We start from the raw sequence: 15,696 nt of genomic DNA, 5'->3' as shown, positions 1-15,696 counted from the left end.
CTGGCCAGGCAGCTCTCTCTCTTTGTCTCTCAATTCCTGTATGTAATCACAGGGCCTCTCCAAGTGGTCTTTCCATGTGGGCTAGTTTGGCCTTTCCCATACATGGCACCTTCAGGGCAGTCAGAATGCTCACTTAGCAGCTGATGTCTTTGAGAGCAAGTATTCCAGTGAACAAGGTGGAGGCTGCATTGCCTTTTATGCCCTCACCTGGGAAGTCACACAATATTATTTCCTCTGTACTCTATTGGTTGAAACAGAATAAAAAAACAGCCCATTTTCAAGGAGAGGGTTCATAGATTGCACCTCTCAGTGAGAATAATGTCAAAGAATTTGCAGACAGATTTTTAAACTGCCAGCCGTAGCATCCTTAAAAACCTCACAACAGTACCCAACTCAAAAGGCCACAAAAGAATGGATAGTCTACGTATCATGGTTACTCACAAGTAGGGACTTTTCTGATTCCCGGGCCCATGGAACAACAAATTCCTCTTAGAATTGCATATATCTTATAGATTTATCTAAAACATCATAACTTGGTATCTTTTAAATTACTTTATGACTTATCACATGTGAAACGCCCAGCCTAGTACTGGGTCCATAATAGACACTCTAAATATTGATGATAGCTGACACTTGTTTGAATTCCTCAGAAGATTTTACTGATTGAGCACACTATTAAATAGTAGTTTGTGTGATCTCATGATTCTCTGAAAGACTTGACGGAGTTACAGTTTGAAAGAAGAATGGACCTCTGGAAAACTAAAATTCAGTATAAAATGTTGCAGTTGGCTGATGTTTAGGGATAACAGAGAATGGGTAGGCCAGAAAAGTGCCATTTCTCTCTCTTTTTTTATTTTTCTGAGACAGGGTCTCGCTCTGTCACTCAAATGGGAGTGCAGTGGTGTGATCATGGCTTACTGGAACCTTGAACTCCTGGGCTAAAGCAGTCCTCCCACCTCAGGCTCTGGAGTAACTGGGACTACAGGTGCATGCCGCCATACCTGGCTAATTTTTAAACATTTTTTGTAGAGATAGGATCTCGCTATGTTGACTATGCTGGTGTTGAACTCCCGCCCTCAAGCGATCCTCCTTCCTCAGCCTCTATTTTTACTTTCTATCAGCTTTCTTTCTCCACAGATTGCCCTTTTGAAAAACTCCTGAGCAACAGAAAAAAAGGAGCATCTCCCTTATGTGAAGTATCAATGTATCACGCCAAAGCTTTTTAAAGAATACTAATGATGGTTAGAATCCAATCTGTTTAAAAATATTTCTGAAGATTAAGCAAAACATACACCAGATTTTTGAATCTAGAGTATTCCTTTGGCTTATAAGAAACCTTAGATTTTCTGTTAAGTCTGAAATATCAAAAATGACCTTAAGTTATGGTTTTAGATACAGTAATTCATTTTGTAATGTAAATTAGTGTGTAATTTCCCAAACTGACAGAAATGTTAGATAGTACCTATAGCTATTCAAAGAAAGAAAATCTAATATTATACTAAAGTAGAAGTTCCCTTAAAATTACAAGTCATAACAATGAGTAATTATAAATTATGAGTATTTATTTATTAAAATACTAAATTGTAATTGATGCTACTATATTACCCAATAAAATTACAACATAGTGTTCCAACTCTTCACTAATATAGATTGCCCACAATTACATAAATTCCAGTGCTTTTACTTTTTCTATTTAGCGACTTTTATTTACCTCAGAATATTTGTGGAATTGATATCTAGCTCCACGTATCTTGATCTAAGAAGCTCAAGAACTCTGTGTACCCAATCAGTCAATTATGATGTATCATAGGGCACAAAATTTCAGAGGTTCAAAGGCTGTTGACTGAATTCAACTGTGCTTTTTATATCACACATACCAAAAAATCTCAAAAATTGCAAACAGATGACTCTAGAACTATATGAAAGTCTCTTCACATTCTCTGCAAAATGACCTTCTAAATCATGTCCTATAAGAAAAATGCTTTTTTTGTTGATGGAATTTTATTAAGATTAATAATAGGCCTGAAAAAAAGAGAAGTACTACATATACTTTCTTTATTACATGCTTTGTGGAATATGTTCTGGAAAAATAGAAGGCATTACAGAAATAATTTAACTGAGGAAGAAGTTCAACTCTGCACAAAACTCCCATTGATGTCAGTGGGAGTTCTGTGAATGGAACAAATGTTGAACTTGACCCTGCAATGTTTAAACTGCAATCCTCCCTGCTCTTGGCTTAGCCTGGCTTCCCACTGAAAGGCGTTGCGGTCCGTGCAGGGATTACACAGCAGGTTAATAGTCTGATTTTTCACTTCTTCTGGAGCAACAGATGAAACACATAATACCTTCTTTTAGGGCTATTACATACTTTTAAACACAAAAGACTTTACATGAGGTAGTGTGAGAAAGTAAAAGGTAAATCTGTGAATGGAAACTTCTGTTGGGAATGATTTTTAAACTATCTTCTCCACTAGTGCCTGAGAAGCATCAATGAGTCCTATTTACATAAAAGGAAAAGGGAAGAATACCAAGATCTGAGACACCACTTAGTATATCGGTATTGAAAATCATCACCGAGTGAGCCATGTTCACCCTGTTTTTGTTATACTCCATTACACACGTATAAGGAATGGTTACCAGCAAGATCCCAATACAATTGTTTTTTGGTCAAATAAGACAGTATGATTATAAATAAAGTTAAGAAAAAAACACGTTTTTACCACAAGGTAAGCTACTGCAGAACCAAACTAGAGTGGCTCGTTTTTCACTCAATCTCACAAAAAAAGATGTGACTGTAGTTATGGGTCTAGCATAATCATGTATTGCTGCTACCAAAAGTATTACGCTCTGGAGCAAAGGCCTTGAAATCACCTAGTCTATATAGTTATACTCAGGCACTTGAATAACAACATAATCAGGGTCTTATTTTTAGCTGTTGGTATTCAGTGGAATTATTTGTCCTCCTTTGTATACTTTGTAAATCCTTTATTTTCTATAACACATACATATTGCCCTTATGGAGAGGAAAAAATAAAAGAAAGGGATCAGCTTTTGTTTGAAAGGAGCAGAAGAAGAGGAAGATGAGAAAACAGGAAGTATTTCAAGTGGAAATTAAAACTTTTTGTTTTTATTTGACAGACGATTGTGGATTTAAAAACAAAACAAAACAAAACCCAATGATTAAAAGTGAAAATGTTGGCTTATACATGGTGTGGGAAATCTACTGTTGCAGGCATTAAAAGTAGTTACAGGTTTACATATAGTTTATGGTTGGCATTTATGTGTGGTCTTTCAGGTTGCTGGGTTCAGATTCCAGCTCTCCAAATTCCTAGCTACACAGTCTTGTACAGGCAGGTTATCTATTAACCAGCATCCTAATTTATTATTCTGATAGAAATGTATTGAAGAGGAGGAGAGAATGGAGGAAGGCTTGGGAGTTTACAGAGGCTGAGCTGTGTTGCTTGGATCAGCTGTAGAAGCTTGGGCTCTCAGGCGTCAGATGCTTGCTTGCACAGCTGAGAAGGACACTTGGGAGCCATGAGCTTCAGGGTCTCAGAGCAGTTTCAGAGTGGCCTTCTGTTTCATTAATTCTCTACCCAGGAGGCTCGTGGTGCTGCAGGATCCTCTTTCCAGGGGAAATCAGACTCACTCAGGAACTGAACGACCTCTAGCAGTTCTCTTTCTTTTTAACTAATTCAGAACTTGTTACTGTTTAATTATTTTTTATATTATAGATTTAAAAGTTTTAAATCAATACGTCTTTTAATGTTCATGCCATTCATTTTTAAATATCGAAAATTTTTCTTATGTATACATTATACTGAAATCCGTTTCATGTTCTGGCTTTTATGAAAGTTTAATCCTAAATCTTTTTTTTCCTCTACTTGCCCTTTTTCACAATGTTAACTCTCACATGTCTCTCTCATCTCGTTTTCTACAGACATTTTAATCTTTTAAAAAGATGTTATTTCAATTCCTAGTTTTAGGTCTGTTTTAGTCCTTTATTTTTTATTTTTATTTATTTATTTTTTGAGATGGAGTTTTGTTCTGTTGACCAGGCTGGAGTACAATGGCACGATCTCTCCTCACTGCAATCTCTGCCTCCCAGGTTCAAGTGATTCTCCTGCCTCAGCCTCCCAAGTAGCTGAGATTACAGGTGCCTGCCACCATGCTAGGCTAACATGCCAGCTAATTTTTGTATTTTAACTAGTGACGGGCTTTCACCATGTTGATCATGCTGGTCTTGAACTCCTGCCCTTCAGTGATCCACCCATCTTGGCCTCCCAGACTGCTGGGATTACAGGCCTGAGCCACCGTGCCCAGCCTGTTTTAGTCTTTTAAAAATTTATGTTTCTGGGTGTGGTGGCTCACACCTGTAATCTCAGCACATCGGGAAGCCGAGGTGGGCAGATCACCTGAGGTCGGGAGTTCGAGACCAGCCTGGCCAACATGGCGAAACCCTGTCTCTACTAAAAATACAAAAAAAATTAGCTGGGTAATCCCAGCTGCTTGGGAGGCTGAGTCAAGAGAATCACTGTAACCCGGGAGTTGGAGATTGCAGTGAGCCGAGACTGTGCCACTACAGTCCAGCCTGGGTGACAGAGTGGGGACTCCATCTAAAATAAATAAATAAAATTGGCCGGGCGCGGTGGCTCACGCTTGTAATCCCAGCACTTTGGGAGGCCGAGGCGGGTGGATCACGAGGTCAGGAGATCGAGACCACGGTGAAACCCCGTCTCTACTAAAAATACAAAAAAATTAGCCGGGCGTAGTGGCGGGCGCCTGTAGTCCCAGCTACTCGGAGAGGCTGAGGCAGGAGAATGGCGTGAACTCAGGAGGCGGAGCTTGCAGTGAGCCGAGATTGCGCCACTGTATTCCAGCCTGGGCGACAGAGCGAGACTCCCTCTCAAAAAAAAAAAAAAAAATTAAATAAATAAATAATTAAATAAATAAAATTTATGTTGAGCCTAGTTTTTTCCCTTCTTCTACCTGAGCCTGTATTTTTTCTCTATTACTTGTCTTTATAATAGCTGGCAGGAAGTAAATTCAAGGAAGTGTGAAGAGTGGATAAAGTCCACATTATAAATAGAGGCAGAAAGAGAAAGACTTTCTTCCTCTCTCTCTCCCTGACTCCTGCAGCTATTCCTGCACTAGCGTCCTTAGATCCTTCCATAGGATTCTTTAGTCCAAATAGAACCTTAATCCATTTAACCTGGGAGAATTTGAGAGTTAATTCCCTTCAGGGCCTTAAATCCATTACACAAACAGCCCTTTTGATTTGCCAGAACAATTTGCTGCCAGCTCACACTGTTCAGCCCTTATTTTAAAATCCATGGTTTCCAAAGTATATAATTATTGGAATTGGGCGAAGTATATAATTATTGGAATTTGGGGAAACTATGGCAAATACATACCCAGAAGCCTGGTGGTCTGTCTAGAGGAATATGCTCAAGTAGGGGTTCACTAGGATATGCCCAGGTCTGACCCTTTTGAGATGGTGCTTCTTCCTCAAAAAGTTCCATGAACTTCCCTACTGACATTCATGGAGAGTGGCACCAGAAAGACTCTTGTCTAGTTTCAGGGACCATGTTTAAACCGGTTTAATTCCAACCCACGATCGTCAGATTAGTTCACTTCCCTTTCTGTTCAGGTCATGGGAGCACCCTTTAATTATAGTCCAGTGGAGTTCTTTTTGCTTGAGAGAACTGGAAAACAATCACTGCCCCAAATACAATAATAACAGCCGAAGCTGGCTAGAGTTTCATTATCATTTCATTTCAAACAGGGTTATTCCTCACCTAGGTTTTCAAAGCCCCTACATGTTTTCAAATCTTGATTGGCTCTTTATATATATATTTTTGTAAACTTTTAAAATGTCTTTTGTAAATAGTTTAATTGGAGTGTCCAGTTGGATTTTGTAAATAGTTCAACTGGATTGTTATTTCCTTCCAGACTTATAAGAGCTCTTTGTATATATGGATATTAAATTGTTTCTTATATTGTTTCTAATGTTTTAACTTTGGTGTCTTTTGCCAACAGGAGTTTTAAACACAGTTCTGTCAAACTTTTCTGTGGTGGCTTCTGGGTTGTTCCGTGTTTGGATTGCTATGTGGTAGCAATGTGGCATGGTTGAACATATACTGAGGTGAGAGAACTGAGTTCTAATTATGGTTCTGCCACTAACCAGTAAAGTGACTTTGGGCAAGTCTTCAAACCTGTGTTCGCTCAGCTATAAAATGCAGTTGAAGCAGAAACAAGATGACCTCTGAGGTTTCTTCCTGCTTATTCTTCCACTACTGAACATTCTCAGATTCTAGAGTTTGAAAAGCTTGTTTTCTTGAAGTAGGCCAATCATTCTCCCTGAAACGAACACTTCTCATTTGCCTAGTCACATTTTCATAGTGTAAAATCTAGCTAGTGTCAGAAATATCAAAATTTCTGAATTTTTGGCATCTGGATTAATAATACATTTTTATATAAGATTTGGTGAGTTTATGCTTGTTTTCTCTTATGGGTTATAGCATAGGCTTTATAGAGAATAGATATTGCATTTAATATGTAATCTCAAATATGTATATTACAGAGCAACTAAGTCAACGGACATTTAATATGGCTTATTATATTTTACTGATGATAATGAATTGTAGTCCTCTTGATACAAGAAAAAAAGGATAGCTTTTATTTGTGTAGTGTTGATAGTGTGCTTTCATGTTCATCATCTCGTTTGGTGCCCACAATAACCCTATGAGAAAGACTAGATAGGACTTATTCTATTTTATAAATCATGAAGCATTACACAAAGAGATTAAATGATTTATCCAAAGTCACCAGCTAGTAAATGCTAATGTCAGTGCCCATACTTTTTTCTTTCTTCCTTCCTTCCTTTCGTTTCTTCCTTTCTTTCTTTCTCTCTTTCTTTCTTTCTTTTTCTTTCTTTTCTTTCTTTCTTTTCTTTCTTTCTTTTCTTTCTTTCTTTCTTTCTTTCTTTCTTCTTTCTTTCTTTCTTTCTCTCTCCTTCCTTCCTTCCTTTTTCTTTCTTTCCTTTCTTTTTTCTTTCTTTCTCTCTTTCTCTCTGTCTCTCTTTCTCTCTTTCTTTCTTCCTTTTTTTGAGATGGAGTTTCACTCTTGTTGCCCAGGCTGGAGTGCAATGGCACAATCTCAGTTCACCACAACCTCCGTCTCCTGGGTTCAAGTGATTCTCCTGCCTCAGCCTCCTGAGTAGCTGGGATTACAGGCACGTGCCACCATTCCCAGCTAATTTTATATTTCTAGTAGAGATGGGGTCTCTCTATGTTGGTCAGAACTGGTCTTGAACTCCTGAACTCAGGTGATCCATCCACCTCGGCCTCCCGAAGTGCTGGGATTACAGGCATGAGCCACCACGCCTAGCTGCCCATACTTTTCTTAAAGATGATAATATTGATGAGAAAAAATGTATTGGCTAGGTTTCATTACTACAGAAGACACAATAGAAATATCAGTTATCTACAAGGTAGGGTGGTCAGATATAGGTAAATTAAATAAAATATCAAGAATAAAAAGTATTTCTATTAATAGCTTGGTATGCTACATACCAGGAGATATGAAAGATATACTACATATAGTTTTGTATAAGAAAACAAAAAGCCTCAGAGGGAATTTCAAGAAGTAGAAAGAAACATCCATCTTAGAGAAAAACTAGGAGAACAAAAGAATTGAAAGTAAATTAGAATTGGAAAACTATCCATCTTAGAGAACCATTCATCTTAGAGTAAAACTAAAAGAACAAGAGAATTGAAAGTAATTAAAAACTAAGGAAACTAGAGCCAGGCATGGTGGCTCACACCTGTATTCCCAGCACTTTGGGAGGCTGAGGTGGGAGAATCACTTGAGCCCAGGAGTTTGAGACTACAGTGAGTTACGATCATGACACTACACTCCAGCCTGGGAAAAATGCTAAGAAAACTAAAATAATAGATCTGAAGCTAGAGAAAAACAGAAGGGAGAGGAAATATTTAAAAATATGTTATAATTTAGATCAGCATTTTTGAAGGAAATTGACAGCATTTATAGTCACTTCCCAGAAAATAAATTTCATCCCAAGGGAATGAAGTATGTGTGCCAAAGTATATTCAGAATTATTTTAGAAAACTCAATGGAAAAACATCATTTTCCAATACTGATTAAATCAGACGTAGGTGAGATTTGCCCAGTCGTCTGCTTATGATACAGTAGTTTTTGACAATACAGAGAGAATTTACTCTGACTTTACTTTTTTTTTTTTTTTTTTAATTTTTTTGAGACGGAGTATCCCTCTGTCGCCCGGGCTGGAGTGCAGTAGCACGATCTTGGCTCACTGCAAGCTCCTTCTCCCAGGTTCCCGCCATTCTCTGCCTCAGCCTCCTGAGTAGCTGAGACTACAGGCACCCGCTACCATGCCCGGCTAATTTTTTTGTATTTTTAGTAGAGACGGGGTTTCACCGTGTTAGCCAGGATGGTCTCGATCTCCTGATTGTGATCCACCTGCCTCGGCCTCCCAAAGTGCTGAGATTACAGGCGTGAGCCACTGTGCCTGGCCTACTCTGACTTTAAAATAGGAATGATGTGAGACTTAACTAGTAAAGTTTCTATATAACATAGTTGGCATTTTTGAACAGGGCATTTAAGCATCTTACTACACCTCGAATTATGTTTAATTCCAATTTATTGGCTGTTTTCATGGCATTTTTGATGCTAAACAGTTTTCTAAAATAAAATATTATAGAAAAATGTAAATTTATTAAGTGTGGGAATAAGTGAGGAAAAGAGCAATTTCATTACCCAAAGAAAGATAATATTAAGTGAAAACCTGCATGGAAGGGCAATAAGCAGTCTAATAGAAGTCTAAGTAGAAGTCTAAATAAACTTCTTTTGTTGATTTAATACTGCTCTGATTTGGAAAGAGGTATGCATATTGTAATATGATAGAAATAGATTATGATTTATACTAGGGAGGACTGGAGCGGAGAAGTGGATCAGAAGAAGGCACAAAGTTGAAAATTATTAGTTTGATCATTTGCCTCAGTTGATCCAGGACAGTCTTTGTTTTACATTTGTTGTCTCTGTGTAATTCTTACTTATTGTTATAATTATTTTGAGACAGGATCTCACTCTGTCACCCAGGCTGGAGTGCAGTGGCACGATCTTGAGAGGTGACAGCGTGCAGGCAGTCCTCACAGCCCTCGCTCGCTCTCGGCGCCTCCTCTGCCTGGGCTCCCACTTTGGTGGCACTTGAGGAGCCCTTCAGCCCACCGCTGCACTGTGGGAGCCTCTTTCTGGGCTGGCCAAGACCGGAGCCGGCTCCCTCAGATTGCAGGGACGTGTGGACGGAGAGGCACAAGTGGGAAACGGGGCTGCACGTGGCGCTTGCGGGCCAGCTGGCGTTCTGGGTGGGCGTGGGCTTGGCGGGCCCCGCACTCAGAGCAGGCGGAGGGCCCTGCCGGCACTGGGCAATGAGGGGCTTAGCATCCAGGCCAGTGGCTGCAGAGGGTGTACTGGGTCCCCCAGCAGTGCCAGCCCACCGGCGCTGCGCTAGATTTCTCGCCGGGCCTTAGCTGCCTTCCCATGGGGCAGGGCTTGGGACCTGCAGCCCGCCATGCCTGAGCCTCCCACCCGCTCCGTGGGCTCCTGTGCCGCCGGAGCCTCCCCGATGAGCACTGCTCCCTGCTCCACGGCGCCCAGTCCCATCGACCACCCAAGGGCTGGGGAGTGCGGGTGCACAGCGCGGGACTGGCAGGCAGCTCCACCTGCAACCTCAGTGCGGGATCCACTGGGTGAAGCCAGCTGGGCTCCTGAGTCTGGTGCGGAGGTGGAGAACCTTTATGTCTAGCTCAGGCATTGTAAATACACCAGTCGGCACTCTGTATCTAGCTCAAGGTTTGTAAACACACCAATCAACACCCTGTGTTTAGCTCAGGGTTTGTGAATGCACCAGTCGACACTCTGTATCTAGCTACTCTGCTGGGGCCTTGGAGAACCTTTGTGTGGACACTCTGTATCTAGCTAATCTGGTGGGGGAGGTGGAGAACCTTTGTGACTAGCTCAGGGATGGTAAACGCACCAATCAGTGCCCTGTCAAAACAGACCACTTGGCTCTACCAATCAGCAGGATATGGGTGGGGCCAGATAAGAGAATAAAAGCAGGCTGCCCGAGCCAGCAGTGGCAACCTGCTCGGGTCCCCTTCTACACTGTGAAAGCTTTGTTCTTTCGCTCTTTGCAATAAATCTTGCTACTGCTCACTCTTTGGGTCCACACTGCTTTTATGAGCTGTAACACTCACCGTGAAGGTCTGCAGCTTCACCCCTGAAGCCAGCGAGACCAGGAGCCCACCATGAGGAATGAACAACTCCAGATGCACGCCGTTTTAAGAGCTGTAACACTCACCGCGAAGGTCTGCAGCTTCACTCCTGAGCCAGCGAGACCACGAACCCACCAGAAGGAAGAAACTCCGAACACATTTGAACATCAGAAGGAACAAACTCCGAACACGCCGCCTTTAGAACTGTAACACTCACCGCGAGAGTCTGCGGCTTCATTCTTGAAGTCAGTGAGGCCAAGAACCCACCAATTCTGGACACAATCTCAGCTCATTGCAACCTCTGCTTTCTGGGGTCAAGCGATCCTCCCACCTCAGCCTCCCAAGTAGTTGGGACTACAGGCACCCACCCTATACCCAGCTAATTTTTGGATTTTTTTGAAGATATGTGGTTTCACTATGTTGCCCAGGCTGATCTCGAACTCCTGGATTCAAGTGATCTGCCCACCTTGGCCTCCAAAAGAGCTGGGATTATAGGCATGAGCCCCACCCCTGTGTAATTATTAATAATGTCTTTGTTCACTCTCAAAGTATCCTAGTTTGGATGATAGACTATATGGTCACCTTAGAAATAATGGAAGCATAGTACATATTATTGGTGCCTTTACTAGGCCACGATTGGCCCAGTAGTATACTAGTCCCAGTAACTCAGGAAGCCGAGGTGGCACAATCGCTGGAGCCCAGGGGTTCTAGGCCACAGTGTGCTATGACTGTGCCTGTGAAGAGCCACTGTAGTTCTACTTGGAGCAACATAGTGAGACCCTTGTCTCTAAAAAAAGAGTGCACTACTGGTAATAGCTAATACTTTTGAGTCTGCGAAGCACTGTGATACTGCGTTAAATACTTTATGAGCATTGTCCCATTCAGTTTTCCTAATAATCTGTAAGGCAGTATTATAATCCCCTCTCTAGAAAAGTGGAAGCTCAAGTATATGTTTATAGATGTTCAGGAACTTGCCCAAGGTCACTCAAGTAGCCAAGTTTCTAATTCAAGCAGTCTTGTTTCAGAAGCCACACAAATAATCACAATGCATTATTTGTTTCTCTCCTCATATTTAAAAACTTAATAAGACATCTGAAAGAAATTCAACTTTGATAGTTTACAAAATATACAGCATAGAAAAAAAGATTATTAAGCATATACAAGAGGAAAAAAAAATCAGAAGTTTTCCAAAAGCTATTCACACATAGAGGCAGACTTTCCATGCGATGCATAAAATATTTTTAAAAATATGCTTGAAATGTCGAAACATGTTATGGGAGAGGTGATTCCATTCTCAAAGTATTACAAAATCCATAATGTTGGTTCTTGCATGTACAGCCTCTTTTGAGCCAAAGAACTTCTTTCCTGCAGACTTGCCACTGTAACCTCCTGGCCTCTCTATCAAGAGTCTAAGATGGAAATAAAAAGGGGGAAGTCAAATCCCTATTAAAAATACATGTTATAGTGCATTTTGACCTAACCGAACCAATGCTTCTAGACTTCATTCAAATCTAACCCTATTCTAGCCTGAAGATTCACTTTTCCCAAACACTACTCTACTAAAAACTGGTTTTAGGTAACCAGTTCTTTACTAGGGGTCTGGTAAAGGAGAAAAGAAGAATTATCATCCAAAACTTGTCCTTGCCCTCTATTTTTGTCTCCTCAATGCTCCTATGCAGGTGCTTGGCTGGTATGGGGAAGTGACAGGGGTATCCTTTTTAAAAGTGGATGAGCTCTCTCTTAGAGCAGTTTCCCTCCCCCCCAGTGGATGCTGTGTACATTCCTTGGAATGGTTAAGTCCCTAAGCTTTCCTTCAGTTGAAATAGCTGATCTCTAGCAGACAGTAATTCCTTTCCTGAGCCCAGCCATTGGGAAGGGGAATCCCAAAGAAAAGATTTTCTGCCTTTCACAGAGAATCCAGAGAATCACAACAGGGAACTTGAAGCTATACTATTAATAAACATTAGTTAACTTACTCTCTAAGGTGGTCTTGGAATTCAGTTAATTGTTGCAGACTCACAGGCAGCCTTGTTTAAGGTGGGGTTTTAGTCCTTCTTTAATCATAACTGAAAAGTTAAGTCCATCTTAGCGTAACTTCCTGTGGGAGGATTTTCAAAGGAAACTAATCTGTAAAGCATAGAATGAGAGTACCTTGTAGAATAAATGGAAGATTTGGCTCTATCTGTGTGTGCTGCTTATATGAAACAAAATTAAATACTCAGTGATTAATAACAAAGATGAATTGTTTGATTGCTGAACACTCTGATCATATACCCGCCATTTCACCCTTCTGTATGCACACAGATGCAGAATTCCAGAGAAAATACTTTATAAATAGATTATTAAAGAAATATTTGACAAAATAGATAACTACAGTTGACCTTTGACCACACAGGGTTGACTGCATTGGTCAATGCAAATTTTTTTCAATAAATATATTAGACTTTTTTTGAAGATTTGCAACAATTTGAAAAACTTGCAAACTGTGTAGCCTAGAAATACTGAAAATTTTTTTTAAGTTATGTATGTCATGACTGCATAAAATATGTGTAGACACTAGTCTATTTTTATCATTTACTACCATAAAATATAAACAAACCTATCATAAAAAGTTAAAATTTATCATAATGTAGGCACACACTTACAGACCAAACATGGTGCTATTTGTAGTGGGGAGAAATGTAAACAAATGTAAAGCTACAGTATTAAATCATAACTGCCTAAAATTAACTGTCATACAAACTGTACTACTGTAATAATTTCATAGCCACCGCTTGGTGCTATTGCAGTGAGCTTAAGTGTTGCCAGTATTCGCTTTAAGCTGTGTAATGCTAATCATCTCCGAGTGAGCAGTTCATCTCTCCAGTAAATTGCGTATTGCAGTAAAAAGTTCTCTCTCATGGTTCTCACATATTTTCCATCATGTTTAGTGCAATACTGCAAAACTTTAATAACACTATGGCATCCATACGAAGTGCCACTGGTGATGCTGGAAGTGTTCCCATGAAGCAAAGTCATGACATTACAAGAAAAAGTAGAACTGCTTGATATGTACCATAGACTGAGGTCTGCAGCTGAGGTTGCCTGCTATTTCAGACGGACAATTCATCTTGTAAACAGACAATGTAAACTTATGATATTGACATAGTACATTTCTGTGAATGTAGTTTCTCTTATGATTTTCTTAATAACATCTATTTCTCTACTTATTGTAGGAAGACAGTACATAATAGATATAAGATACAAGAAATGTGTTAATCAACTGTTTTATGTCATCAGTTAGGCTTCTGGTCAGTAGTAGGTTTATTAGTAGTTGTTCAGTTTTGGGAGAGTCAAATGTTATATGCTCACGTTTGGTTGGTGCCCCTAAATTCCATATTATTCAAGGGTCAACTGTATTGACAAGTGTATCCTGGATTCCATCCTCCTCTTTTTTTTTTTTTTGTAGGGACAAGGTCTCACCATGTTGTCCAGGCTGATCTTGAACCCCTGGGCTCAAGCAATCCTCCCGCCTCAGCCTCCAAAGTGCTGGGATTACAGGTGCGAGCCACTGCAACCAGCTAGATTCCATCCTCTTAAGGCCAGTGTATTGGGGGGCTCATTCTTACAGTATGAGTAAGCAGGACTTATTTCGCCATCAAAAGCGTCCTTCTATTGCCTGTAATCCTCTACTCTCTATATATCGCTCCAAGGAATGAGACTACATTTCCCTCTCCTATCAACTCAGCCTCAGCATATGTTATCTCTAGTTATCTCTATTTTTCCCTTCCAACAAAAGCTGCTTTAGGGAAACAATCTGATGAATTAGGTATAAATGACTAATAAGGATTAAAATATTACTTTTCCCAGGATTATGGTTTTGTGCTAGAGAAAAAAACTACTTAAAGGGATAAAACTCTAATGGCAGAATTTCAGGTGAGTTGGAGGGTTTTTGGTTATAGGTACTTTTCTAGCCTGGATGGTAGTCTGTCAGATTGGTCCTGAGTATGAGTATAAATTTTAAAAAGGCTAGGACCAGGGCAAGTCTTAGCCTAAAGCAGTGGCCTGATCAGTTAAGTTTAGAGAGGGGTGTTAGGTTTACTCAAATCTGTGGCATCACATTTAAAGGGGTCTCGAATCAACCTGAGATTAGAGGCAACACTGGAATCCCAGAATGTAGCTGGTTTTCCATTAGTATGGGAGATATTCCACCCTGGGATGCTTTAGGAGAGTGACCCTTTCAGTTCAGAGCTATGCCACTGAGTTCTGATCAGACGCAAAACGGGTTTTGAAAACGGAGCAAGAAATCTTCCCAGCGATGACTACAAATAGCTTGTACAATATGCTTTTAGCTTTTTATGCAATGGTTAAGATTCATTTTCACATAGATATCCAGCTTGGTAACACTGGCATAGCTACTGCCATTTCCTAGCTTCCAGCAAATACTCTTACCTCTGATTCAGCACTGAATATATCTGAACACCTCAGTACTACCTGTAAATCTTCAACTTCTGCTCTATGCTAAATAACCTAACACCTGTATTAATTCCAGCAGTTCTTCAAGTAGTTAAAAATGCTCCCAACCTGAATAAAATGACTTGAGTATCTTCGGCGTTATTTCAAGTGTTTGTAACTAATGTACAACTCATTTTGGTAAATAATTACTTGTGGAATTTATGAACTCTTTCCATTGGCAAGCCAAAAAAAAAAAAAAAAAAGGTCTGTAGGGGATATAGTTCTTTATTCAAACTTGGTAATAAATAATTATCTCTAGAATACAGACGGAAGAACTGAACCAGGGACTTCAGGGAGCCAGAGGCTAATTATCATCACTGTACACAGTTAAGTGCGGCAGAGAATGGGGGTGGCGAATGGTTCACTCCGCATTGCGCTCCTTCTCTGGGTAAAACAAGGCCGTCTTTTCTGTGAACATATTTAAAGCAAGAACTGCAAAAACTGTGCAATGTTATGGTTGAGGCTTTCTATTTGCCATATGTGTTGACAGAATGCTTCAGAGTCTCTCTCCGCAATAAATGCAAACCCTGCCAGGCTGAAATTATTAGGGCCAGCGCAATTTAACGACAGCACTACCACCGAACCGCTGGGGTTGGAAGCCTGCGTCGCATCGGAGCGTACCCATGTTTCCTCTAACAAAGGCACGATCTTGAGGCCATTTCGCGGGCCCTTTTCCCACTCCCAGCGCCAGCTTTGTCTCCCCGCCGGTGTGAGGCTGAGACTTGGAGGAGGCTGAGCTGCGCCGCTGGAGAACAAGCTCGAAGGGCGGGCGTGGGAAGCTGCAACCGCGCTGCCGCTGTGGTTTCCTGCGACCTGACCGTGCCATTAGAGGAAGTTGGAGTGCTGCAGCTGCAAGAGATACCTGCTGCCTTCAAATCAGGGCTGG

This window comes from Symphalangus syndactylus, chromosome 18 (assembly GCF_028878055.3).
Source record: "Symphalangus syndactylus isolate Jambi chromosome 18, NHGRI_mSymSyn1-v2.1_pri, whole genome shotgun sequence".
Taxonomy (NCBI): Eukaryota; Metazoa; Chordata; class Mammalia; order Primates; family Hylobatidae; genus Symphalangus; species Symphalangus syndactylus.
This window is presented reverse-complemented; position numbering follows the sequence as displayed.